The following is a 27,678-nucleotide window of genomic DNA, read 5'->3' on the forward strand; positions in this document are numbered from 1 at the left end:
CTCTGGGGAGGAAAGGCATTTTAATGTATCTTAGCTTGACTGGTAAGCCTTCTGGGGTTTTGTTTGTCTAACACAATAGTCTAAATTGGAGTCGTCCCAAAACTGAAAAAAAAAAAAAAAAGCTTTCCAGAAAAGTTATGAAATATTGATAGAAGCAACATTAACTTTTAATTAATCAAATCTCCCTATAGAAAATGTAAAGTAAGGTAAACACAGTTTCACTGACGGCATTAGCCTTTCTGGATATACTTTGCAAATCTACTTTGGTGTGTTTCTGTCTTCAGACTCTTCTTTTGCAGTAGAGTTTTATTATTGAAAAAAGTTCCCTTTTTCCTTAAACCTCCTATCTGAATACAAGCTGGTGAGTTCTGCTTTTATTTCCTTCTTCAGTTGGTTGTGGAGTGTCTTTTGTTTTTTTTTTTTCATGGTTTCCATTTTATAAAAGATCAAGAAATCCTGGAGAGTGTGGAGGCTGCTCTCTGAAGTAGACACAAAGTAGATACTGGATGTCACTGGGACTCTTGTATCTTTGCAACTTTTCTCTGGCTTCATTTCTTGATATTCTTTTGCCTAAATGGTGTTATTATCTTCATCAGAATTAGTGTAATTACAATGCAGAATTGTTTCTGATGGTACTTTTTTGGAAAATTCTGATTATCTGTGAGTCATAATTACTGAGGCTCCTGGTAGTCGGGTTTCTGTAATTTGTTAAGTGATTTTGTGGCTCTGTTGTGATCTGTGGCTACTTCGGAGAAAGCCTTTTGCTGTAGAAGAAGGGGGTCCTTTAAGGACCATATAAAGCAGCAGTTGATTGTTGACCATTCAGCCAACTGTTGTTCATTTGTAATTAGGCCAGCATCACGTGTCTAACATCCCTATCTGTTTAGAGGCTGAGGTTTATCAGTTAAAACTCACGGGAGTGTGGATGGAGTCTCCAGGAATTCAGTCCGTAGCCAGGCTTCTCTTCGAACCGGAGGTGTCATCCGAAGGGCTTGCTCTTTTAAGAATTGGTGTTATTTGTAGTCAAGGTAGACACAGTAGGCAGCACAGCTGTGGCTGCCAGGGAAAGTCACTAGGGGGATATTCATAACAAGGAAATATTGGCAAATAAATGATGAAGAAGGGGAGGAAATCCCCAAGATGTTAAATTGGAGCACTGTCACTGAGATGATTAATGGTGCTGTGTGGTTTAGTGAAGATACTTATCTGGATTGTCTTGAAACTATAGTGTACATTTAATAGCACCCATAAAAAGGAATGTGGTGCCTGGGCACACTGAGGAAAAAGGCCATGGATCCTGACTTTATTTTCCTGAGTGAGTATTTTCTCCAGTTAAACCTTTGGCTTCTGGTTATTGGAAAGCTGGTGTTCTATATGGGAGTATGTATGTTCTATATAACATATTTAATTTTATACAGGTTCCCTCCCTAGAGGATTGGACATGTTTTGTGAAAAAGATAGGTGTCTTGTCAACACTTTTTAGGGGTGAACATTATCAGTAAAAGGGAAATGCTGCCCGCTCAGATTTGCTTAGTCATCCTAGGCGGACAGGCCGGGCTGGCCATAAGGCCACAGAGGGTAAAGGGCCAGAGTTCCAACATTGACGGCTTTCGTACAATTATAAAAAAACATTTTCATGAATTTCTGGGGAAGGGGTGGCTGTCTTAGAAGACCCTCTAGCTTTCCATGTTGAGCCGTGAATGTACTGATTCTGTGTAATGAATTATCACTTGCCTCGAGGGCTATTTTAACAAAGTTGGCAGATTCAGATTCCCCTCTGGGCAGTCACTAAACGTCCTTGGGCCTCAGTAGTTACTGCTAGTCTCATGGCTAGACACAGACAAGAGGCATTTAAGCCTATCTTCAGTGAGCTTAGCGTCTAGTAGAACACTTTTCCTCAATTTGGGGGCCTCTTCTGATATAGTGGCATTGTGATTCCAGTTTAATGGATCAAGGTCAGATTTGAAAAATGAAATAGAAGAGAACAGAAATTTTGTGCATTGCATATAGGAAGAGTGTGTTTTATCTTGTGAGGCTTCTGTTTGTGTGTGTGTGTGTGTGTGTGTGTGTACCTAAACTCATGTATATGTGTACATGTGTATGTGTACCTAAACTCACATATATATGTACATAGGGTGCGTTATGCCCTGGAGGAGGGCATGGCAGCCCACTCCAGTGTTCTTGCCTGGAGAATCCCCATGGACAGAGGAGCCTGGCGGGCTGCAGTCCATGGGGTTACAGAGTCAGACATGACCGGGCGACTGAGCACAGCACCCAGGGCGCGTTATGAGGTAAGATGCGTTTACCACTGTGCTTTAGGTATCCAGAATCAGTATAGTAGTTGGCCGGTAAACGTGTAAGCATGATAACGTATGGGTGTTAAGTCAGTAAGTGTTCAGGGTACAGTGGGTTGTAAAGCAATGGCCAGTCTGTGAAAACGGTTCCGGAATGAAAAGGCTACACTGTCTGTTTTTGCATATTTAGGATGTGCCAGAGCCGGCTTGGATGGGCTCACAAGAGCTGACTGTATGCTTATCTTTCTAACTCTGCAACCCCTGACTTCATGTTGGTAACATGAAATTGGGGAAAGTATTTGCACTATAAAACTTGGAAAATGCTGCCTATCAGATGTTTTCCTATACTCATCTAATTGTTAAAATACCGGCATGTATCACTTAAGAGGAGTGATATTGTTTCTAACTGTAATTCTATGGCTTCATAATTATTGTGAATTATTTTATATTTTAAAACATTTTATATGTTGCACTTAGATGTTAGTGGGAATTATTAATATTAATATAAGTAATTCATTTCAATAATATTGAAAGTTTAAAGTACACAGAAATATGAAACCTGTGAGTAATTATTTCAAAATGTCCATAATTTGTGATTTCAGAATAATGGTAGTTATTCTAGCTTCTTAAATCAAATGATTATGACATGGACAGTTTAAAACTTAAGATGGTAATTGGTGATGTTAAATATTTTGGCGAAGGGTAGGAATACAGTGTTTTTAGAAATGCTAACCACATTGTAAATACTTTACAAATTTCATTCAATCATAAAAGTACAATGGAGAGTTGGTAAAAAAATACATCCCTCTCCATAATAACTATGATGACTTTAAAATTTATTTTTAAAGAAAGACAAGAAAATATTTGAGTCAGGGGAAAAGAAACTTTCATGGACATGAGATAGAAGTGTGGCAATAAATTCATCAAATCACCTGTGTTTGTGTGGTTGTGAGGAAGGGTAACTAGATAGAAAAGAGTCAGCTGACAAAGACCTTTAGGACCTTAAAGTTTGTGATGATTTGTCTACCTATTTAGACTCTACCATAGAGGACTTGAGGAAGATTAGGCATCCTTAAATGACTGTTGCTGAACACAGCTTTAAGAATGAGTCTGGGGAGACTGGAACTTAAGTTACCGACATTTACTGAGCCTTTGTTATATACCATTTTGATAGGCATTGCTGTACTATTTTAATCAAAAGGGTTTAAGTCAGGGTTCCTAGTCTCATAGTGCAGCCAAGACTGAGAAGGTATTTGTAATTTATTAGATAGCTATCTTCCCTGGTGGCTCAGAGGGTAAAGAGTGCCTGCAATGCTGGAGACCAGGGTTCAGTCCCTGGGTTGGGAAGATCCCCTGGAGAAGGAAATGGCAACCCACTCCCTTATTTCTGTCTGAAGAATTCTATGGACAGAGCAGCCTGGCAGGCCACAGTCCATGGGGTCACAAAGGTCATACACAACTTAGCGACTAACACACAGACAGGCATCATCCAAGGATAAGGGAACACTGGCAAATTTGTGGGGGTTTTGTTTTCTCCCTTCTCCATCTCAGACCCATTTTTCTGCTCTGTGAAATTCACTCCACCTGGATACCTGGGTAGTGTTTTATGCTTTGGACTTTTCCCCAAAGAGGTGGGGCATGCATTTTTGTCTGTCCCTCTCATTGCAGATCAGGTGTTGTTAACTGATACTGTTACTCTTTTCAGGGCCATTCAAATTTTAACAAGCAACTCCAAGTAAAGAGCTCAAGCTAAAAACGGTCTTATCCAACAGAATAATTTCAGACACCCCTGACAGGGATTGGAGAAATGAATACGGGCCTGGAAGGGCAGGGGGTGATTTTTTGCTCTTTCTTGAAAAGAACAAATTCAGAAAGAGGGTGTTCTCCTACTGAGGACTCAAGACTGACTTTGGTCAAGAAGTAGGGGTTTGGAATGGGAAGATTTCAGATTCAGAAGAGGGAAGGAATTAACAGGATCCAGGAATAAGAGTTAAGAGAATGAATGAAGACAGAAGAAATTCACCAGTCTTCATCAACTGTATTGTGCCAGACAGTGCCAAACCACTTGCACGTGTCCTCCCAATTAAGGAGAACAAGACAGGTGCCTTGTCAGGCAGTCTGCTGGGGGAGAGATGGCCACCAGGGGTGAAGGGGAGGGAAAGGTCAAGGAGGTTCCAGTGGCAGCAGCCAGTCCTTTTACTGGTTACATAACCTGACTGATTGATTGCTATTAAACTGGCACCCCCTCCCCCACCTCACACACATTAGAATAATATATGCCAGTGGTGTCTGGATCAGTAAATATGAAAGAATTGAGAAAAGAGAAATATACAATGAACTTCATAAAGAGCTCTAATAGAATCTGCATGTTAAACAGACATTGAACTTTGTAGCAAGAACAGCTTCAATAGTCAAATGAATTCTAATTTCTACATCATGCCTTTCAGACCTCAGCATGGTTTCTGGTGGTTTCTCCCAGTTAATTTTAGCATCACACCAATGACTTTGCCTGCAAACGACTTGAAGTGGCATATCTTGGTAATGTGGATGGCATGAACGTATATTATTCAGGGCTAATACCAAACTAGCTTAGAAGGAACTAATTTATTCATTTAACCAAGTGTATTTTGATTGCCACCCACAAGTCAGGTGCTGTTTTACACAAACTGACTTAGTCAAAAGTGTCTAAGAAAAGCTCTGCCGTCCAGAAGCCTGGAAGACTGAGAGGTGAATAAGTAATTGGGGTTCCCTGTGAGAGGTGCTTCTAGTGAGGTGAATGTAAATAAAGGGAGTGGCACCAAGCAAGAGTTTTGTTTTTTTTTTTTTAATTTATTTTAATTGGAGGACAATCACTTTCCAACGCTGTGGTGGCCCCAGGCATACATCAACATGGATCGGCCACAGGTGCGCATACACCTCCCCCATCCTGAACCTCCTCCCACCTCCCTCCCTCCCACCCCATCCCTCTGTGTTGTCCCACAGCACCAGCTTTGAGTCCCCTGCTTCATGCATCGAACTTGCACTGGTTGTCTATTTTACATATGGTAATATACATGTTTCAGTGTTATTCTTTCATCATCCCACCCTCGCCTCCTCCCACAGAGTCCAATAGTCTGTTCTTTACATCTGTGTCTCTTTTGCTGCCTTGCATCTAGGATCGTCATTACCATCTTGAGTTATTTTTAATCACAAATGGGCTCTGGAGTCTTGATGGTGGAGGAGATACCTGATTTGGGGGAGAGGTGCTAGAGGTAGTGATTTGGGCTAAAAGATGGATATTTATGGTGGTGGTGTTTAGTTGCTAAAGTTATGTCTGACTCTTTGAGACCCCGGTGTAGCAAATTACAAATAGCACTTATGAGGAGTGGAGGGCTAGGGAAGAAGGACAGTTGAAGTTGGAGAAGGAGGGGCAGCAAAGGCATCAGGGAGGCTGCTCCCCGTGTGGGGTCCTGGAGAGGTTTTCAGGAGGGGCAAGGGTAGAACAGAACTGTCTGTCAGAGGAGTAGCTCTGGAAGCAACTTAGGCCCGGAGCAGGAAATCTGCCATGGGAGTGGCCCACGGCCTCAGCACCGCCTCTGTTTAGAGAGGTACTTGCTGTGCTTTGCAGGGGAGAAGGTGCAGTCATCCCATGTTTGTTAGTTTGAAGTTATTTTCTATTTATAAACATCTTGGAGGACTCTCCCAGTGTGCAGTCCAGTTCAGGACCAGTTCATGAATTGACTGCTTTTCTTGGCTTGAGGTACTCTGTTTTTGCCTTTCTCCTCACAGACCACTTGTAATTCAAGATAAAGGAATGCCAGAGAGAAAAAATGGACAGGCACAGGAGGCATGATTAAAAATGAAAGAATATTAATTGCCTTCACCGGAGTGTATATTTTCATTATGAGAGAAGTGACTGCCTAGATTTTTAAAAAATAATTGGTTAGTGACACAGCTGCGGTATGTATGAGAACTCTAGAAACTTGAGAACAGAAAGTAAAGGTCGAGTTAGAGGAAAAGAGCTACAATGAGCCTTTTGTAGGCACGCTGTTCAACTACAGTGTTCAGAATCTCTAGCGCGTGGTTTCAGAGGGGAACAGAGACTTATGTGCTTGTGCACAGATTTAAAAAATAACAGAGCAAGCGTATGGTTACACATAAACTGTGGATTTAATTCTCTTCACCTTAAGAACAGCTTGTGCTGTGTCTTAAGTCTCTAAATGTGTCTTTAGTGAATTTTTGGACTTAGTTTATGCAGTTGAGTAGAAGAATTATGCCTTAGTCTAATTTAGGTCCACTAGTTCATGCAATAATATTTAATCATTACTGGAGGAAATGGATCTGAGTTTGATCTAGTCCTACGGTTATCTGTTAGATGTAGGACAGTGACTAAGTTACTTAACTCTTTAAGCTTCTGTTTTCTTCTCTCTAAAATGGAGGCAAAAATATTTATTTCATGGTTGTTTTTGAGGATCAATGTGATGATAAAGTTAGTTATAATGACTAACATTACTAATCTTTTACCAGATGCTGATTTCTGGCAGTGGGCTAATAGCTTTACATGCATTTTTAAGTGTTTACAATAAACACAGGCCCTGTGTGTGATTATCACCACCATTTTACAGATAACAGTGGCTTATAGAATAGCTCACTCAAGCTTAAGAAGGTAGGATATAGTGGGATTGGATCAGCATCACTGAGCTATGGCTCACTGGCCACAGCTGTACCCCCTTTCTGCTGCCTGTTTTTGTAAATAAAGTTTTATTAGAACACTGCTCTCCCTAACCACTTACGCATTATCTATAGCTGTTTTTGTGCTATAATGGCAAAGTTGCATAGTGGTGATGGAGACCATATGGGATACAAAGGCTCAAATGTTTCCTTTGTGGCTCTTTACAGAAAAAGTTTGGTGGTGGTGGTGGTTTAGTCGCTAAGTTGTGTCCGACTCTTGCCATCCTGTGGACTGTAGCCCACCAGGCTCCTCTGTCTGTAGGATTTCCCAGACAAGAATACTGGAGTGGGTGCATTAGACCTCCGTCTGTCTGACTTAAGAGTGTAAGGTCTAAACTACAAAAGCACTTCCTGTAGTTCTTGGCATATAGTAAAAACTCACTAAGTGAGCTGTACTATGTTACTCATCTAACTTAGGGTACGACTATTTACCGCCTAGAGCTCTCTTTTGCAAAATGGAACTAGTCATTCAGCCCCCAGCCAGATAAACCATTATGACTGTGGAAATGTTAAGAAATTGAAAGGTCCTAAAGGAACACATCCTTTAGCATATACATAACTTTAACATTCACATTGAATTATATATCAAATTTGTTGTTTATTACTGTGTGTTACATAAATAAATGCAAGGATTTTCACTTTCATAGCATTCAGAATACAGTATTCCATTATAAGGAGTACTTGTGAACTTTGGTGGATATTTAGGATCACTATTAATTTCCTACACCAGAAAATTTCATATGCTTAGGAAAATTTATATTTTCTTAAATTTCCAATGAAAAAGACATTAAAATATTGTGGAAATGTCACTTAATAAGTATTATGGTCTGTGTTAAAAGTAGGCATAAGCTTACAGCAGAGAAATGCAACAGGATTTATTTATCCACTTAAATGAGAAGATATGTAGTTAGCATACCCCTATAATAGTCTTTTCAGCAACAGAGAGAAGAGATTATGGTTTCAGTGTTACTCAGAACTTTTATTTCCATGTATTTGTCTAGTGACTCAGGGAATTCCCTGTCCTCTGCTCAGGGATGATCTTGGATTTGTGTTACTTTGGAGCTTATCGAGTATACTGTGGAAGGCCATCAACTTGTGTTGGGGGAAATATTCTTGAAATTATATTTCTTTAGGGCCATGGCTCTGGGTTGGTGGACTAGGGGGAGGCAATTTCTAGACTAGTTATTGTTTTCTCTTGGAAAGGCTCTTTTTGAATAGAGGTGTAACACATTTCATTCCAGAACTTATAGAAAATGCATATAAACCTAAAGAAAAAAATATCATTTGTAATGGCACCTTCATGGACAGCCACTATTAACAATTTGGTGTTTATCCTTGCATGTATTTGTGTATATATGCATGTCGTCTTTGATAGATGTATACCCATGAATATAGGTTTTACTTGTGAATCTATCTACAGGTTGCCCTAGCTAGGAAATACCTGGGGCCAAGTGTTCTAATTTGTACACAAGCAACTTATTTAAGGGAAGTTGGAAGCTATACAGTCCATTTCCATATAGAAACTACTCTTTGCAGAAATTTTGCTTTCATATATACATATATATCTTTTCTGTTGTGGTTTGTGTTTCCATTTTGAGCTTCTATTACTTTCTTGTGTGGGGAATTTAAATTCTTTTGTTAGAAAAAAACCAAGAGCTCCAGTAAGCACTAGTGATAAAATTTTTGGCCGAAAAATCCTTCTCTATCCTATCAATAATTTAATCTAGAGAGTCCATCGTAGAAAGGTAGAAAGTTGTAGGATGCAGCTAATTGTGAGAAGGGTATGGTGGGCTTGAAACATACAGCTTTTAAGGTCAGAATATGTACATGTGTGAGAAGTTGAGAAGTAACTGTTACGTGATTAGATGGAGCTTTTTGGCTGCCTTACAAACTCATTTTCTCACATGCCACGTCTGCTGCATCATTCCTTACGTTGCTTAAAAAGAGAATTCTACTTACTGTGTTCAGCATTGAGATGTTTTCTTCTAGTTCTCAAAGCAGAGAGAAGTCTGGTTTCTGGGAGGATTTTGGTTCAATGACCAGAGTGTAAGGAAAGTATTCTTGAGTGATTTTCCATTGGCAAACCTGAGACCTTTGTGATTCACGTATCAATCAGGATTCTTTGAAACTGAGTGCTTGGTATTTATGCAATTTAAATAGACTATCATTGTATATTATTTAAAACCTAATTTCCCTTCCCTACCTTCAGTTCAGCTGTAAAGACTGCCTGCAATAAATACAATAGTATTTATATAGAAGATTTTATATTAATATATAGTGATATATTAATATATCACTCTTGGCTTTTACTCATAAGAAATCGATGATGATAGATTTGTTTCTTTCTCTAGCAGTTCTCATCACTTGCATTTCAACCAACACAAGCTTCCAGAAGAGCCTGATTTCTTTAACTACTGTCTGTCAGGGGTGCTCAGAGTGAATCACAGTCAGTCGCATGCCTTGGCCTTGCAGCCAGTAGAGGTACACAATCTTTTTGATTCTTTGCTTTGCTTCTGTTCTTCAGCTACACTAACAAAACTGTTTTAGGAGTGAAATTGAGTTGGCCTGACTCTGCTGGGCATAGTCTTCCAGGCCTTTAGACACCAGCTGGATCTCTTGGTGAAGAACTACATTTGCAGGGCAGGATTCCCTAGCCATCAGAAAGCAGAGCACTCCAATTAAAGCTTTCGTAAGACAAAATGATAGAAAGCAAAGAAGCAGTTACCTTAGGACCCATTTTGCTAACAGATGCACAAAATGGATGGAGATGAAGACAGATGCTCTCACACACAGTTCGAGCTACAGGGGCTTGATGCTGAGACGCTGAGCGCAGCTCCTGGGGAAGGAGCCTGGCGGAGCCTCTCGCTGCTCACACGGTGTGCTGCCGGTAACGGCTCACTGCAAAGCAAACACTGACGGCTATTTTTGCTTTTGCCTTTTCCCCTAAATGTGAAAGTCCTCTCCTGATTTCTTTCAGTTATTAAAACAGGTACAAATGTAGTCTTTCATAAAAGCAAAGTGGTCTAAAGGAAATTTCAGAAAAGTGAGGAATATCTGTAATAGCAGGCCCGTCTTTGCTCGCTTCCAGGGAGGCGGTGTGCTTTTCTAGGGACTGCCTCACTACTTGAGGGCTTGCAAGGGGAAAGTAAACAGCAGCTCCAATTCTCAGCCCCTGGAGAAATCCATCAGGTGTCCTACGTCTTGAATTATTATCAGGGAAAGTAGTGGTGGTCATGTCACCATGTTTTTAAAGAGCAGAGGTTTGGAGACACATCCAGTGGGGATAAAGGTGGAGAGTAGGGGGAACTGCTGAGTTCTTGATGATCTATAAATTCATCTGATAGCAAGATCTTTTACCCCCTTCTCTGAATGCTGCTTGCCCAGAACTAGTAACAATTTATATGAGGCTGGTAGGAATAAAGAATGCTATTTTTGTTTTTAATTTATCACACTTGTGAAATGCCTTTGGGAGGGGAAGACTAAACTGGAATTATGGGCCAGCAGATTTTAAGTAGTGTATTTTTTTTTAAATAAGGATCTAGTGGCAAGTTTGGTTCACTTGCCCCACAAATACCTTTATTTACTTTGCTCAGGAGAAACTTGAAGGACACAAATGATTACTGTGGTACAGTGTGTCCTCAAAAATCGAGGTTCTGTGACATAGACAATATGGCTGCATTTATTCTGCCATCAAAAGGGAATACTCACTGATGCTGAGGTCTTTCCTTGTGAGGCTAAATTGATCCGTCTAGGGACAACAGAAGTTTTAACTCTTGATAGTGAAGTTAGGTTTCAGTTTCACCACTCCTGCCTCTATGTTGGCTGGTTTTCCATATGCAGTAACATAGATGCAGTAATTGATCTGATATCAGAAGGAAATGGAGGAACAGATTCCAACTGTGGTGTTCTATGGTCTTTAGGCATTGTGGTAACTGACCCGAACAACCATTTTTCCAATAAGTAGTGTACTCATTTTGAAAATAAAGGCCCAGAGATGGTAGGCCAGTTGCTCAGTTTACACAGCTGGTAAGGTTCAGTCTGGTAGCTTATTTAATAGCAGAATAATCTGAGTCAGTCTGGCCCAGCAGCTTATCCCCTTTGAACAGAAGGATATGGCCTCTTGGAGCAGGATGACAGTTTTCCACAGAAATCATTCATTGTCTAGTGGAGGGTAAGTCCTGAAATCTATTTCTGCAAAAGAAGAAGACTTTGAGGAGCCTAAAGCCTTACCTGTAGAGGAGGGCAGGTTCTTATATTTGAACATTTTAGTCACTTAAACCCTCTGTGCTCTCTAGTATGGGGGCAATTAGATCTCTCCTTTGGCAGTTTCATATGTTCCTACACTGCGGTTATCACAGAAATGGATGAATCCAAAACTTTTATATCAAGCCCTGTGTGTCTGCTAAGTGGCTTCAGTCATGTCTGACTCTTTGCGACCCTCTGGACTGTAGCCCACCAGGCTCCTCCGTCCATGGGGATTCTCCAGGCAAGAATACTGGAGTGGGTTGCCATGCCCTCCTCCAGGCAATCTTCCCAACCCAGGGATCGAACCCACATCTCCTGCAGCTCCTGCAATGCAGGCGGATTCTTTACCACTGAGCAATGGGGAAAGCTGCCATATCAAGCCCTACCTGTGTCCAAGTTTTGTATTTCCAAACTCTTGATGTGTCTACTTGTGATCTACTTTATATCAACAACCTCTGCATGTAAAGACCAACAAATTTGTAAACTCTACATGGTCATTCCCAATAAATCCTCAAAGAAACCCAGTAAACTATGTTTTATCTCTATTTTACATGGAGAAAATCCTCAGCCAACCAAACTAAAAGCGCCCTTCAGAGATTTGAAGAATTTTACAGGGTGGCTATATGGCCTGCCTTACTACAAAGAAAGGCTTTCCTGATCTCCAGTCTAGAGCTCTCTCCAGGACAGGGGAGCCATTCTCCAAGAAAAGAATGCCACACCTTCCTTAGAATGTTCCCCTCCACTTGATACTTCTTTTGCTTTATCTTAAATTTTCTAGTTGTTCAGGCTTTCTCTTGGAGTCTTCTTCTCTTCTCCCTCTGTCTAGTCTGAAATATCCTGCTTGTAGTATGATTTAATGGAGAAGGCAATGGCACCCCACTCCAGTACTCTTGCCTGGAAAATCCCATGGATGGAGGAGCCTGGTAGGCTGCAGTCCATGGGGTCGCTACGAGTCAGAAATGACTGAGCGACTTCACTTTCACGCATTGGAGAAGGAAATGACAGCCCACTCCAGGGCTCTTGCCTGGAGAATCCCAGGGGTGGGGCATCCTGGTGGGCTGCCATCTATGGGTTCGCACAGAGTCGGACATGACTGAAGCAACTTAGCAGCAGCAGCATGATTTAAAAATAATTCTCTTCTTTTTCATGTCCTTAATTTAAGCTCTTATTTCATGCCTAGATTGTTGCAGTCTCTTCCTTAGTCATCTTATCTTCTATTTCATTAGTTTTATTAAGTTAAATACTTGAGTCTACTGTATACAAAATACCTTGCAAGGCAATATAGATTTGCATTTCTGGGCCACCTTATAAATAATTCTCAGGTTAAAATACTGTTTCTAGCATATTTTCTTGCTCAAAATCATTGACTGTTCATTGCCACCACATGGTGTCTACAGCGTAGTGTTTAAATGCCCCCAATCTTGCTCTAGACTGCCTCTCCTTTTCCCCCAAGGTCTTTCTCAACACAAACTCTGCTCCTATCTGTGAAACATGTCCACTTAACTTGTGTTAGGTACAACACGTGCACTGTCTCTGTGCCTTTGCTTTATCCGCAGTGATTTCTTTCCTCTCCTAATTCAGCATGTTAATTGGGCACATTCTATAGCCAGGAGCTATTGTTTGGGGTAGATCGGTGAACAAAGACCAAAATCTTCACCTTCCTAGTTGGAGACAAGCAATAAGCAATAAATATTGAAAACCAAATAGATCACACAGTATGTTAGGTGGTGCTCAGTGCTATGGAAGAAAAATATAGGTTAAGAAGAAATTAGGAATGCTGGGGTGATCTTTTATTATGGTTTCAGATAGATGAGGCTCCATTTTAACATATGGCATTTCCCTCTAAGGATGTGAAAGAGTTAGGCATCTGTTGCAATCCCATGGACTATACAGTCCATAGAATTCTCCAGGCCAGAATATTGGAGTGCGTGGCCTATCCCTTCTCCAGCAGATCTTCCTGACTCAGGAATTAAACCAGGGTCTCCTACATTGCAGGTGGATTCTTTACCAACTGAGCTACCAGGGAAGCCTCTGGATAGGCAGGGGAAGATATTCCAGAGAAAGCAAAGGCTCTGAAGTGCAAAGGAGCTTGATGTATCCAAAAACCACAAGGAGGTTGGGATCTGGTTGAGCAGGGAGGATGGTAGCAGGAGACAGGTCAGTGAGGTAATAGGAGCCCACGCATAGGCCCCTGGCAGGCTATGTAAGGATTTTGGCTTTACCTGAAATGGGGCCTTGGGGAAATTTTTGAGTTGAAGAGTAATGGGATATCATTTAATTTTTAGAATCAGTCTGACAGCTAGCTGATCATATGCTGTGGGGGATGAGGGCAGAAGAAGGGAACCAGCTGGGAGACTATGACCATCAGTAAAGTGACTCATACCACTGGTGTACCACTGGAGGTGGTGAGGAGACAGGGTTCTGATCTGTTCTGAAGGGAGAGCCAACAGGATTTCTGATGCAGTGGATTGAGGGGAGGCTGCAGAAGAGAGGCGGGTCAATGTTGAGTCCAAGATTAAATCCGCACTAGTCGTTTACTCTGTATCACATGTTTGGGGGAGCCAATCATATATATGCTAATATATACCTTTTAGAAACTCATAAAGTGGTGAGGTGTGACAAAAACTTACAAAAGTTAAAAGTCTGTGTGGGTGTATGTTTGGATAATATCTTCTCAATAAAACTGCGAGTTCCTTAAAAATATTAATTCACTCTTCACTCCACAGGCCTTCTTAAGGAGATCGTTAAAGGCCAGTGGTTGTCTTACCGCCTCAGTAGTGCTAAAGGCAATTAGAGGCAACTTCAGTGTTGAGGGTAAGTGCGCAGGCTCTGATGGAGACTGATGTGTGCAAACCCTAGTGCCACTATTTTCTGTAGAGTGATCTTAAATAAGTTACATAAGCTCTGTGATCCCCATTTTTCTCATCTGAGTAATGATAATAGTCTCTCTCGTAGGGTTTATCATGGAGAATAAGTATATTAATACATGTAAAGTACTTAGAACAATGCCTGGCACATACTAAGTGTTCAAATACTGTGTACTATACCTCAGTAAATGTTCAGAAAAAATGAAAGAGGATTCATATTTGGAACGACTTTCATCCCTTAAGTGCCTGTATTCAAACCTGCCAAGCTGTGTTAATAATGTAAATAATAAGGTCTTGTATTAAGCCTTGCTCTCTAGCTGGTGGTTACAAAATAAAATGGAAGAATTGTATTATGGTCAGTCTGGTTATCTGTTTCTCTTCGGGGGTGGCTATGGAGTCTGGTCAGCATTCTTTTCTGGGTGCATTTGATTGACAGACTGACAGACAGCATTTAAATACCTAACACATAAAAAATATTAGTGTTTTCTTGTTTTTTAGCTTAAAATGTTGAATGTGTATTAAAATGAGAAAGATCATTTTCACGATAGATATGACTCTCCTAGTACATGAAAGGATGGAGATCACAGCAAGAAGGGAATATTATTTTTTTTTGCCCAAGTACAGGAAATTACTATTTTCCCCTCCATGTTTATGTTTTGATACCTAATATCTCTTTATTTTTCCCCTCATGTGGTTGTTCATCCTTTCATGCTTCTTAATATCAGCAGCTAATTTGACCTCCAAATCCAGGAAGGAGCAATGCACTGCGCCTATGGAACTCAGGCAGAGTTTTAGTATCGGGGTGTTTTGAAAAGCAGCTTAATTTGGCTTTCCTTGTGCCTGTTACTCCAGCGAGGCACTCAGGTTCTGTTTGAGCTCAGTGTTCCTGATCCCACTGTATACATCCTGTATGGCCATGCAGACAATAGCTGTCAATGAGTAACAGGTAAATATTGAACAGGGAAGCCCTTTTGATTAACTTTGTGGATCATTATTTGGAAGTAGCTTGCCTTGGAACAGCTCCATCACTCATGATCATAGCATGTGTGTGGGGGGTCAGAGCATCAGCCTCCTGGTTGGAAAGCTGAGGCTGTATTCGTTGTTCTGTGCCTGGTCATGCATTCATGCCATGCTGGACTAATTAAAACTATCCAATGAACAAAATGGTGACTATTTAGCACAATAGGAATGTAAGATATTTAAGATGATAAATCTCAGAGAATGCTCAAGAGAGACCTTGTGCTATGTTGATATCAACGTTTTAAAGCATACTTATAATAACTTTTTGAAGTATATAATGATATTGGGTGCTCTTTTCTTTTTTTTTTAATCCAAACTTAGAAGACTTTTTTCTAATGTGGAATTTAGACAGTTATGGCAGACTGAAAGTGAATTTTTGGTCTAGTGTGTGCTGAAAATAAGTGATTTCAGCATCTGTTCTCTTTCTTAGATTTAGACCATGCCACTTAACAGGCACAAATGGCCCTCGTGAGACCTTAACCCAGGAGGTAATTCCATAATCTCTTTGCTGTTTGTTAAGTGATTCAGATCCAACCGTTGAACTTCATGGTATATTGTTTATCATTATTTTGAATAACACCATTATCATTATTTTTGAGCTTCCATGAAAGAATATGCACAGAACTTGGTAAATAAGACATAAATGGGATTGAATGAAAAAGAATGGCTTTCAGCTCTCAAGAAACATTTCTAGGTCAACACTTACCTGATTATAATAGAAAGATACAGAAAAGCCATGATTAGATATTTAATACATCTTCAGGAGAGTCCCAATTCAGTGGCCAAATAGGCAATTTCCAAAAAGTTTTCATAAAGTTCAATTTTGGAGTCAATTTCTTAGTTGAGTCTTTTCTGTTGAAATATAGAAGTGTTCAGAGAACTAAGTGCAATAATTAAAAGTATTAAAATAACCAATAAAACTCTACCCTTATTCTATAACAATAGTTAAAAGTAGGCATTTTATGATGTTTTAAATGTAGATATTTTAAATTTCTTTAATTACATGAATTAATACCATTGTTACCTGCTGTTAAACATTTATGAACCACAAAAGTGACACACACAAAAATTAAAGAATGTTAATTAAAGAATGGAATCTTAATGTTATGCGTCACTTAAGTGTTAATCTCATGCAACCTAGTCAAAATAATAACAGCCAAAAAATTAAAAACAAATTTATTCTGAAATGATTTGAACAAGAAGTACACTATAGAGTAATTATGCTGACTAGAATTGTAAACTACATGTTTCCATCACATTCTGAGGAAGAGATTCTATTATGTATTGGTATCTATTTAGACATGTGTTACAATTTTGCTTTTAAATGAACAGTGGAAAATATTAATATTCTTGTTCTTAAATTGTAATGTTCTGCACTCATTGGGAATACCTCCTCCCCAAAACAAAATGGGAAAGGATTTAAATTTTCACTTAGAAAATAGTCTCAATTGGACAAGTATTACTCACAAAGTAATGTATTAAAAATCACTGTATTATGAAATTTAGACAAACCTATAATATGCATGCAAAGTACACAATAAACTGCAAAGCTGGCATAACAGACACGAAATTTCCTTGCAATAGAAAAATAGTGAGTACTTAAAAAGCAGTATGGGCAACTGTACTTGTGTGTCTTTCCCCAGGGGTCTCAGGATCTAAATTTGGATTAGGTTCCAAGTGAACATGTGTTGGGTGGGCATGTCCTAACCCACACCACAAAGCTAGAACATAATTTGACATAAGTCTTTGTTTAGAACTGGAACAAGGGGGATGCTGTGGGTCAGGCTGGAATTGGCAGGACTGTGTGGAAATGTGCCCATGTGGCATGGTATCTAGCAGAGCTGGTATTCCTAGGCGTTTAGTTTTCATGAAATTCCAGGGAGCGAATTCAATATCCAGTCTCTGCCTCTATAGAATAGGAACCTTGGGACACTGTATTCTTTTGTGTATACTTATTTGTGATCCATATTATAATTGGTATTTTCATTATAAGAAAAATTATTAAAATATACATATAAAACATATTTTAATTTAGAAATTTCCTAATAATTTCCTTAACTTAAAAAAATTTTGTTTTATACCCTAACTAAATGAACTAAACAAGGATTTTTAAAATGATGCTTATATCATTGCTGGCTTTTAATATTCCATTTTAGTTAGTAGGTAAATTTGGTAATGTTTGAAGGGAAATGGAATATATTGGGGGCAGATATGGTAGTTTTGGGGGTTCCCAGATAGCTCAGTTGGTAAAGAATCCACCTGCAATGCAGGAGACCCTGGTTCGATTCCTGGGTTGGGAAGATCTGCTGGAGAATGGATAGGCTACCCACTCCAGTATTCTTGGGCTTCCCTTGTGGTTCAGCTGGTAAAGAATCTGCCTGCACTGCAGAAGACCTGGGTTCGATCTCTGGGTTGGGAAGATTCCCTGGAGAAGGGAAAGGCTGCCCACTCCAGTATTCTGGCCTGGAGAATTCCATGGACTGTATGGTCCATGAGGTTGCAAAGAATCGGACACGACTGAACAACTTTCACTTCACTTCATGGTAGTTTTGAAAGTAATTTGGCTCCATTCAGGAACAAATGTTCATTTGTCAAAGAAAAAATTATTATCTCTTTGAGGAATGTCTACAGTTTCTCACAATTTCAAGTAAGTTTTGGGCTATCAGTGGAACTCAGAATAATTTGATTCAATAAATATGTACTGAATACCTACTAAGTACCAGGCAATGTTCTCGACCCTGGGTATTCAGTGATAAACAGGAGATCAAAAATTCCTATAGCATAGAGTTTAAACTTGACCAAAGAGGGCAGACAATATGCAGATACATATATAATTTTTAAAAGATAGTTCTTTGTAGTATGAAATAAATTAAATCAGGACAAGGGGATGGAATAGGGTTTCCCAGGTAGCTCAGCATTAAAGAACCTGCCTGACAATGCAGGAGACGCAGGAAATGCTGGTTCGATCCTTGAGTCGGGAAGATCCCCTGGAGAAGGAAATGGCAACCCACTACTCCAGTATTCTTGCCTGGAAAATCCAATGGACAGAGGAGCCTCGTGGGCTACAGTCCTTGCAATTGCAAAGATTCGGATGTGACTGAGCATGTGTGCAAGGATATGGACTATGACAAGTGTTTTCCTTACAAGACAGAGAATGTTAAGTGCCTTAAGAATGGTGTAGGTCTCTCAGTTCTCTGCAAGTCCAGGAGAACAAGATCCTTTATGGCTGCGGGGAATTGGGAAACTCTGTTGGAGGAAGATGAGACTTAAGCTGGCCCTTGTTGGATGAGAATGAACAAGTCACATTTGCATATGACAGAGGATGGAAATAAGAGTTTCTGTCTGGTGTTTGCTAGAAATAAGAAGGATTTATGGGAGCTTGAAGGAGAAGAGAGGAATTTGGATTTGGCATTTTATATGGTTTCAATAAACTGAAGGGTTTGGGCTGAAGAATAGTGGAGTATGTGGGAGTTTTCTAGCCTCATGTTTGCATGAAGTGAATGAGAAAGAGGCCAGCTGACAGGCTGTTATGACACTCGAACTGAGAAGACTGTGTAAATTTTTTATTTGGGCAAACACTGACTATTTCAAGATTTATTTAAGGGCTACTAAGTGAACATAGGTTTAGGGTGGTGGATCATGTGATTTCCTGACTCAGGAAAGTGATTTGCTGACCAGAGAGTTTGAGTGTCCCTGTTCTAGGTCCATTATACTGGCTGTGTTTACATAATTACCTACATCCTTCAATAGGATTTGATCAGGAAATACTTTAAAAATTAAATATATGGATGGAGCACCAGGAAGAACTCATCAGATAATGAATGGTTGGGGGCATAAATAGGTAGCTAGGAATAGTTCCATAGATGAATGACTTGTTAAAAGAAATGGCCACCATTTAACCCAGGTCTATATAAGAAACAAATACATGTTAACATTATAGGATAGGGATGAATAACATAAACTAGTGTTCAGGAAATAGTGACCTTCAGCTCTGTTAGTAAATGTTGCCTGTGAATCAAGGTGCCAGTCAAATATAGCACATGGCATGTTGCAGGTGATGGTGCAGATCTGACACATCATTTTTTTTAAGATAGATCACTGAATGAGGACAAAGATGTGGATATGCCTGCTAATGACAGAACCAGCTTGTGTGATTAGTATTCATTTTTTGACAGCCGCCATATTGACAGGAGGTTTTCCATAACATTTTTCTAATCTGTTGACTATGAACTTCAAGATTCACACCCTTCTTAAGTTGATTCCTACCTCCATCTAGATGAATGATGGAGAAAGAAAAGTCTCATTTTAAGCATAATTTCCCTAGACTTTGTAATTGAAGTGTTGTATTTTATTTTTTCACTCAATATACTGCTCCCCCTTGTCCATTGTATAAAGTGAAGGTTTTCACCTTTTTAATGTTAATTACTGAAGGGCAAGTATCCTAACACTAACCCCCCTTTTATAGGAATCCTGATTTTTTTTTTTTGTACACTGGGTCTTTATTGCCCTTCTATATTTTCATCAAGTTTAAAGAACATAGTATCTGGAAGGGGAATCTTACTCTCTTATTAGCAATATGTTAAGTAGCTAAGCTTGCATCATTGAAAAATATTTTTATTCTTCTGTTTAGAGATTAATTTTCTCTTTAAGCTAGTAGATATTATTGTATAATTAAAATTCTTCATGACCTTCCTTTGCAAGGTATGTCCTGCATTTGCTATTTTTTCTCTCTTCTTACCTTAGCTTACAAAGCTGATATCACCACTGTACAATGAATATTTGACTCCCTTAGCTGAGCTTGCCATGATCTCAGGTCCACCTGCCAGTCTCTGCAGGCTGCTGGAGGAGATTTCATCATAACTTCTATTAGTCAAAGAAACACTTGGAAAACTGCATCCTTTATGCTAACTATTGGCCACCGAGCTGGCAAAAGGAGAGTACTTATAGCCATAAATTAACTTCTGTAAAATATTGTTTAGGGAGGCAATGTTTTATTGAATGTTAACAAATAAGATTATCATTTAGTAACTCTTTTATAAGCTATCTTTACAGAGTCCATAAGAATCTGTACTGTGCTTAACTTCTGACATTCCAAGATTTAGCTTTGTGTTTTATTAATTGATGACATTAGATTAAATTATTGAAAATTAAGCTTAGTTTTCAAATCCTTCACATCTCTATGGGTCTTTTTGTTTCTATAATAATCATAGTTGGCCTTTATGACCCTCAACCAATGAAACAAACATGCAGTTTTTGCTAATATAAAATGGATTTTTACCTTTTCCATAATTACTTCTCACTAGACCTGAAACAGCATTAATTAAGAGAAAAAAAAAAAATGTTGGTCTTGTGTTTCTATTGCTACCTCTTCCTCAGCACTCCCCAGAAACCTAAACACAAGTTGGGTCTTTGTCTTTTGTCATCAGTTTATAATGAGTGGAGGTTGATAAGCGAAAATAAGGCTTCATGTCCCAAGAAAGTACAAGAGAATTGTAGAGCTTTGTAGAGAGTTGTTGAATTCCCAAGCATAGAGCATTGCAAAGGATCCTGTCTTAGAAAGTGGATAACCTTGTGCTGAGTAGCCGCTGAGAACCCTTGAGTGGGGTAATTTTGTTTTTCTGTAGATAGCAGGTCACCAATTACATCGGGAGGAGTATAAACTTCTTGTTAGTTGATAAATGGAGGTTGGAATCCTTTTCTAGGTTATTTTATGGTATTTGTTAACAATGTTTACCTTCATAAATTGATTCAGCATAATCTTCACCTCAGCTTTCCTTCATTTCTGGAAGACATACAGATAATGTGCTACTTTTATGAAGCCTCACATGGCACTGAAAAACTGATTTTTGCTTTAGCTCAGCAGAGCAGCAAGATGATATTAACATAGAGTTGGGAACATTTGAGTTCCCATAGGGTACAGAGTGTGGCTGATATGACACGACTTGCCTTCAACAGTTGTTTTAACAAGACATCCTTCATATACAATATGCTGAGCTGAAAGGCATAACTGAGTAATGTTAGCAAGAAACACTGTTGGCGAAATTCTTGACTTTCATCTTTATCTGATTAATCCCAAGCAATGTATTACTTACAAAAAAAGTATTTTCAACTGAATATATATGAAAGATATTTTTCAAATGCCTATAACTTTACAAGAACTATCTTTGGTGTGTGATATTTTTATTCTACAAAAGCATTTCTAAATACACGGCACAAGCAGAAAGATGTCCAGGATTTTGGATGTCTGGTATAAGGAGGCTTGATGCTATCCTTTCATGTAGTGACTATTGAGCACCTCCTAGGTGCCAGGCTCTGAGGATGCAGCAGTGGATGAAAGAGGCCAAAGGGTGGGCTCTTGTACTTAAATTCGCATGGGGATAGCAGACAAGAAGCAGATGATTCAATTGTCGAATGCATAAGATGGGGATAAGTGTTGCAGAGATGATATGAGCAGCAAAGTGGGTTAAGGAATCCCAGACATGGGAGTGAGGTTTGTCTTGGTAAATGGGGTGGCCAGAAAAAAAAAAAACAAAAACTTCACTGTGAAGGTGACAATTGAATGAAGTTCTGAAGAAGACCATAGAGCAAGCTCTGTTTGTACCCGTGTGTCTCCTTTTGGAATTGTTTGTGTCCCCGTAAGCACTGTCCTGCTGATGCCCATTCTGTCTCCAGAGATGAGAGAGAGATACTAGGCTCCTTCCTGTGCCCAGTATTTAAATTTTCTCTGTTATGCCTTACATTCTATTTTACATTGTTCTACTTTGGGGGGAAGATGTATTCTTCAGAGCCTTGAGCTCATTGGATGCAAGATGCTGTGATCTTTTTTTTTTGTTTAAAGAGAGCATAAATCAAGCTTCCATAAATATTCCAAATTGCACCTTACCAAGAAATTGTTTTCTGTAAACGTTTAAAACTGTAAAAGAAACTTTCCACTCTGAAAATGGTATTTTTACTAATTTACTAATTAACACTTTTCTTCTGCTTAGCACTTTCAAGACCTGATTTAATTACAGTTTCTAGTACCTTAAATAGTATTTTAAAGTGAGTCAGTGTTGCTTTGCTCAAAACATTGCAGTACGTTTTTTGCCCCTTTAGGCATCAGTTAATATGAAATGTATCATTTATTTTCACTGCCAGAATTTTCATTGGGACTAGAGGTAGTTCTGTTCCTTGGATGATGGAACTGTGACTAATCAGGGAAATATTAGATGTGCATTTGCTTCCCAATCCCAAGCATAGGGTTAATTGAGCACTTTTTCCTCAGTAATATGCACACAGCTCTGATTTTGCTCTGGGCTTAGAAATAAAATGAGAGAAGCACTGGTTCCTCTGTTTATTCAGAGTTTGGAGACTGCGTTTGAATTGGTTCCCAAAATATTGAGATAATCCCTCCTCTGGAGAGGTTCCTGCATTGCTATCTATGGTAATCATTGGAGTAATTAATCAGTTGAGAATCATTTGGTTAATTGTACCACTAGCATGTTCTACCAAAAAATAAAACCCTGGGAACTGCAGATTTCCAAAAACAATAGAAATCAGATATGGATTAAGAAAGAGATAACAGAATGCTTAGAGTCTTACCAGGATTTTTCTCTTTGAAAAATAGGCTTCAAGTAACCTAGTCGTAAGGGCTTCTCAGGTGGCTCAGTGGTAAAGAATCTGCCTACGAATGCAGGAGATGCAGGTTTGATCCCTGGGTTGGAATGATCCCCTAGAGGAGGAAATAGCAACCCACTCCAGTATTCTTACCTGGGAAATCCAATGGACAGAGGAGCCTGGTAGGCTATAGTCCATGGGGTCACAAACAGTCGGACAAAACTTAGCAACTAAAGTTCGATGACAATGAATCTAGTTGTAATGTTAATATTAAGTCGATTTTTATTTAAGATGGGGAAGAAAAAATTCCTGGAGAGCAAACTATTACTTCCCAGCATCGTTTCCTTCCTGTTAGAAGTCACATAGAAACAGGGAGAAAGATGATGATGCAAATATGCAATGTCACCTTTATGTTTCTTAAATAAGTAAAGTTGGGAGAAATTAAATTATTTAGAATTAGAATTTCTCTTACAGAGCTAATTAGATTTACTATCAGAAAATAACTGGGAATCGTGTGAACTCATATTTCTAACAAATTGCATGAGGCTTCTGGAATTTACATTCCCAAATGGAAATGTGTAACTGCTCTTTTGCCAGTAATGTCTGCCTACTCTGTGACTCTCAAACCCAGTCTGCTATACTAGTAATTGTGCGTGTACATTCAGACACACAGCAGTTCGAGATGGTTTAGATTGCTTGCTTCTATACCCATTGTGGGTTTATTGGCAGCACTGTTTCTTCACTGAACAGAGAGATTTACTTATACAAAACATACTTTCCTTTGATTACCATGGTTTTCTTCCTCCAAAGTTGATCTCTCTCTCTCAAGTATATCTCATGTGTACATATAGTTTCAAGGTTCACTACTCAGAGTCCTTGTAATCATGCTTTTTTTTTTTGCTCTGAATTTTTCTTATGTGCACATCATTATTGGGCAATAAGATTTATAAAATAGAAAAAGCATGTTTCTTATTCACCAGAAAGTTACATATAATGTTGTTGGGAAGATGAGATATGGGATCACCATTTTTTAACTTGGGCATATAGCTCAATCTGACAATTTTGCAGATGAATAAAGAAAGACTCGACTATATTGGGCATCATAGATGGTTGAGAAATTAGTGCTAGTAGATAGTAGAATGGATATGCAGTGAAGTGTTACAATGAGCATGACCACCAGTTAGAACAGTGAAATTCAAAGAAGGGTGAAATCAGTGAAAGTTGGAGAAAGTCTTTATAGGAGAATATGAAACTGAGTTCACTGCAGAGGGTTTGAGAGGTGGGTAAACATTTGAGATGAGAGAACATCAGGAGCAAACATTTTGAAGCAAAACTGGGCAAAGTCTGTTTATATTCTAACATGGACAGGAGAAAAACCTTTGGGAAGGGGAGTGGATTGTTGTATGAGAAGTGAATGCCATCACAAGGCGAGAAAGAAGAACTGGCAGGTAGAGAGCCCTTCTGGAGGCTGTTGCAATCTTTGAAAGCTAGCTTCTTGTTTACACTTTACTGTGGTCCCTTGTGGGACTTCCCAGGTGGCACTGGTGTTAAAGAACCCACCTGCCAATTCAGAAGACAAAAGAGACATGGTTCGATCCCTGGGTTGGGAAGATCCCCTGGAGGAGGACATGGCAACCCACTCCAGTGTTCTTGTCTGGAGAATCCCATGGACAGAGGAGCCTGGTGGGCTCCAGTCCATGGGACACAACTGAAGCAACTTGGCACATGCTCTGTTCTTTAAGAGTTGCTTAACCAAGGAAATGTTATGCTTTCTTTTTTGCCTGCTTTGGCTCTCTGAATAGTATTTCTGAAGGTGTTTTTCATAACTGTTAATAGGTGTTGTTTGAAATAAAGGGTGGTGGTTTGGTAAATACTTGGTTAAACGAAGCTAATTTATACTTCTTTACCAATATTATACATTGTTAATGAGCTGGGTCACATGGCGAAATTTATTGGAGGGGAACTGTGACATGTAGCTTTCCCCCAAGTATATTTATACATAGAATTCTTCATCCTAAAATATTACCACCAATGGGACTAGAGTTCCCCGTGTGTGTACTAAGTCACCTCAGTTGTGTCCGACTCTGTGATCCCATGGACTGTAGCCTGCCATGCCCTTCTGTCCATGGGGTTCTCCAGGTAAGAATACTAGAGTGGGTTGCCATTTCCTCCTCTCAGGGCTCTTCTCGACTCAATGATCAAACCCGTGAGAGTTCCTTGGAGTGCTCTTATAAAGTGGTAGGTGAGAAGTCACTGCTATCATTTCCAAACTTTTGAAATAAAACCACAAAGTAGTCAGCACAGCAGAGAAGGCAATGGCACCCCACTCCAGTACTCTTGCCTGGAAAATCCCATGGACGGAGGAGCCTGGTAGGCTGCAGTCCATGGGGTCGCTTAGAGTCGGACACGACTGAGCGACTTCACTTTCACTTTTCACTTTCATGCATTGGAGAAGGAAATGGCAACCCACTCCAGTGTTCTGCCTGGAGAATCCCAGGGACGGAGGAACCTGGTGGGCTGCTGTCTATGGGGTCGCACAGAGTGGGACATGACTGAAGTGACTTAGCAGCAGCAGCAGCAGCAGCCAGTGCGGATGTATGGAATTGAAATATCTACCCAGTTTAAGAGAGAGGGAAAAAAGGCCAGGTGTTCTCAGCTGCTTCTTCAGTTCTCAAGTGTCTGTGAGCCCAGCAGCTGCCAAACAGGAGGAGCTATTCTAGCTCTCACTTACACTTGGCACCTTGCATGGCTGTAGGAGTGGGTCCCACACGCTGCAGAAAATTTGGGACAGAGATTCTCCTACTTTACCAAGTGAGAGATTCACCATTAGGCTTTCACTTCCACCAGCCTGGCAGCCCATTTGCACAGTTTGTATATGCTAAAGATGATTTCCCCAACCTTCACATCTTCTGGTTTAATCCTTTTGCATCTGTGGTTACACTGGATTCAGAATGCTGCTGTCCAGAATTAACTGAACTTCTGATGTGACCTGCCTTGCTCTTCCCCCTTTATTCACCAGAACTGATAGCCCTTGTTTAGTCTCATGGCCAAGGGGAACCACCTCTTCGCAGCTTTGGGTGTTCATGAATCAGTTTCTATTGGACCACTTTGTATGACAATCCTAGGGGCACACTTGTGTATTTTGGGTTATTTTGGTGCTAGCAAAATGGAATGCTCTGGAGGGCAAACTTATATTGTTACCTTAGGTTGATTTATAGGACTTTTTCTAGGAAGGCTGAACTTGCAATGATTTCTCTTTAAAAATTTATTAAAAGATCAATTGTCCCCAATGAGTAGTCATGCCAGTGAGAAATAAGCAGTGTTAAAGTATCCATGGAAAGGAGAATTGTGTTATAAATATAGTTGGTACTCAGTGAATAGTGTTGACAGACTGGTTTGTGGATGTCTCAAGAGAGTTGTGGTGGGCCAGTGAGAATTGGGATATAAGTCTGATTGAAAATTTAAAAATGCTTGAATCTCATTGTGTTCTTGAAATAATCATATTGATGGGAAACTTTTGATCTGTATGCCATAGAGACACGGAAGGTCTAGTTAAAGGAAAGAAAGGCACAGAAGATTGGAGTTGGTTTGAAAAAAAGAGCTAATATGGCTTTGAAAGGTCCTTTAGACTTTATTTTTGAAAATGTAAGTTTTCTGTACACTTCTTGAAAATTTGATTTAAATTTTTCCAGACCCTGTCTATAGTTAATTCTTTTTATACTCTCGTTTTTTTGTAATATATTCCCCCATTTTGTTTCATTCTGTTGATTTGATATTTCTCTTGTAAATTTTATGTTGTAAAATTTAAAAGACCAGAATAGTTGTATTTCCAGAACTTAGCACTAGACCTCAAATGAGCAATTGCTTAAGAAATGACTTCTTAGGATAGGCAGTGTAAAGCAGTGGTTAGAAATACCTGACTTGGGCCTGACCCAAGTTTAAACTCTCAGTTCTGCCCTTGGCTTGCTTTTCTGACTTGTGGCTGTTGTTGAATGTTTCTCAGCCTTTTCTCACTTTGGTATTATCCAAATCATGCCAACTTTATAGACAGCTGTGATGTTTAAATGCCCTGTTGTATACTAAGTGTTTAAACATTTGGCACAATATATGATATTTAATACTCTGTATACTCTAGCTGTTATTATTCAAAGTAACTTTGCCTTCAATGATCTATAGTAGATAAAAAGATTAAACTTTCATGCAATAATATAAGGGTAGGCATAATAAAATATAGCCATTAGAGTTAAGTGTCCAGTTTACTGATCCAAGTAGACCTTACTAGAAGTACTAGCTAGACTGGCAAATGAAAAAGTCACAAGGCAGATAAGGAGAGAGTTGTGTTCTTGATTGTGGGGACAAGGGAAATCTCCAGCTCCTAATTCTTTCTCTCTCCTCATTAGGCTTAACACACCCTAAGTTTATTTCCATTTACAGTTGTTGCCTCAGAGGAGGGGTGATGGAGCTCTCTCTTTCTCTCAGAAAGCATGAGTGTAGAAAGAGGTGCAAGTGGAAATTTGAAAAGTTCTATCCTGTATTTTCCTTCAAAATCTTAACACTTTATCTGCTAGTCATCCTTAGTTGAAAGAGAATTACTGTGTCTGGGGTTTAGCAACCTCTCAAAGATTTGAAGGCTCTCCAGTTTCACTCTACAGTTGATGTATTCCTGAGCACAGAATCCCACTGGGCTCCCCAATGTGAAGAGACACTATAGAGTCCCCAGGGGTTCTGTGTAAAAATGGTAATTACTCCCTATCTCATCTGTCTACTTGCAACAATTGAGCAGGGAGTCCATACTCTCCTAGAACACCATCAAGTTTTAAGAACTGGAGTTAATACTGTCATTCCCTTGAGGTGATATTGTCATATCATCAAAAACAAAAAAAGTCTTATTTCCCAATTTTAGATTATGAATTGAATTGACTTTAGTTTCATGAATTCATAGTGTA

General features: G+C 39.4%; 1 protein-coding gene across 1 annotated transcript in view; it reads left to right on the forward strand.

The window, feature by feature from the left end:
- NPAS3 (neuronal PAS domain protein 3) overlaps window positions 1-27,678 on the forward strand; it is an 811,965-nt gene that overhangs the window by 10,527 nt on the left and 773,760 nt on the right. The window lies entirely within an intron of this gene.

This window comes from Muntiacus reevesi, chromosome 15 (genome assembly GCF_963930625.1).
Source record: "Muntiacus reevesi chromosome 15, mMunRee1.1, whole genome shotgun sequence".
NCBI lineage: Eukaryota > Metazoa > Chordata > Mammalia > Artiodactyla > Cervidae > Muntiacus > Muntiacus reevesi.